Below are 1,773 nucleotides of genomic sequence, written 5' to 3'. Positions count from 1 at the left end.
AATTTATCAACTTGTCGGTTCTCTGAACCATTCATCTACAATCACTGAATATGCCGAAGAGGAGGAATTAGCGCAGATGATGCACAGTCCACTGTCTGTCTCGGGTCCAACTTGAGTCTTGATGCATAACAACAACCCTCACACACACACACACACACACACACACACACACACACACACACACACACACACACACACACACACACACACACCGCTAAAGTTACACATAATTAAGCACACACACAATTCCATCCGTCGAGTGTTATGTTGCAATGGAATCAAACTGCATGCAACACTAGGAAGTGTTTCGTGAATAGCTAATGAATTTCTGCATACTTAGGGGGAATAACTTAACAGATTGGCCAACACTTTTAGTAGTTTCCTTCTTTTGTTGATGCATGAATTCTTTCCAATGTCTGCTAAATAGCACTCTCACTCCTGCTTCACAGCACCTTCTCCGTGTCCTTAAAATTTCTGGTTAATTCCTAGCAAACTCCCATTGCATCGAATCAGCTGAAGCTGCTGTTATAGCATTTTTTAATAAACATGTTAATTATATTACGGGACGATACGTTTAATTTCCTCCCTAAAAAGAAATTTAGAGCTGACTACTGCAGGCACTAAGGGAGTAAGGTTGATCTAGCCAGGCAAGGTAAATATTGATTGTTGACATTGACAGCTGGTGCGAGCACAGTGCTGGGAGGTGTAGCAGCTGGGTGTGGTGGTGGTGGTGGTGGTGAAGTGGTGAATGTTGTGGTGTGGTGGTGGAGTGGTGAATGTGTTGGTGTGGTGGCATAGTATAGTGTGGCAATGGTATGGCGTAGGGATGTTGTGTGTCAGTGTGGTGTGGTGATGTGGTAGGGATTTAACGAGGTGGTCTAGTAACGTGTTGGTGTTGTTATAAAGTGTAGTGGGGCGATGGTGTAGTGTCAGGGTGTGACGTGATGGCTGTGTTGTGGAGTCGGGATGGGACTTGGGTATGGGGTGCAGACGGTATAGAGGAGCAGGCTTTATAAAGGCGTGAAGCCAGGGGCAGAGAGATGAGATACGCCTTTGTTTACCATCAAAATAATCCCCACAAATCCGCTCTCTCACAAAGAGATGAACCCCCATAAACACGCCTCTGTAAAATTAGAGTGCAGTGGTTAAACAACTGTTGACGCTTCGCTGCAAGACATAAATACCCAATGTAAACAAAGTGTTGATTACCGTGACTTTTTTGTCCTGTTTTAAACTTTCCATGACACACCAGTTAAAAGTTTTAACGAAGCATAAGGAAGCTCCAGCAGTTTTGAATCGCATTCTAGACTCTTGAGGTCTCGTTCCATAATTTGGAAGCCTCGTTCCAACAGTTCGTGGTCTCGTTTCACCATTTAAACTTTTGTTTGAACAGGTCGAAATATCGTTCCGGCAATTCAGGGTTTCGTTCCAGAAGTCATGAATCTAGTTCCAGCAGTTCTGAGTCTGTTTCCAGCAGTTCGGGATCTCGATCCAGCAGGTCTCTTAACATAAATTCAGACTCTCTATCATGTAGTTCTGAATTTTGTTGCGTTATTTTGAGGTCTTGAATTTGAGTTTCGTTTCTCAAATCCTGAGTACTATTCCAACAGTTACTGGGTTTCGTTCCACAGTTTTGATGTTCACTCCATCTGCTCGAGGGTACTCCTTCCGTCAGTCCTGAATCTCGTTCAGAATCTTGTAACCCATAAAATTATCAAACGATCTAATCTTTGGAAATAAATGGTATAAAATACCGACACAATGGGAATATAA

Source organism: Cherax quadricarinatus, chromosome 7 (genome assembly GCF_038502225.1).
Source record: "Cherax quadricarinatus isolate ZL_2023a chromosome 7, ASM3850222v1, whole genome shotgun sequence".
Classification (NCBI taxonomy): Eukaryota; Metazoa; Arthropoda; class Malacostraca; order Decapoda; family Parastacidae; genus Cherax; species Cherax quadricarinatus.
Note: the sequence above shows the minus strand (reverse complement) of the source record.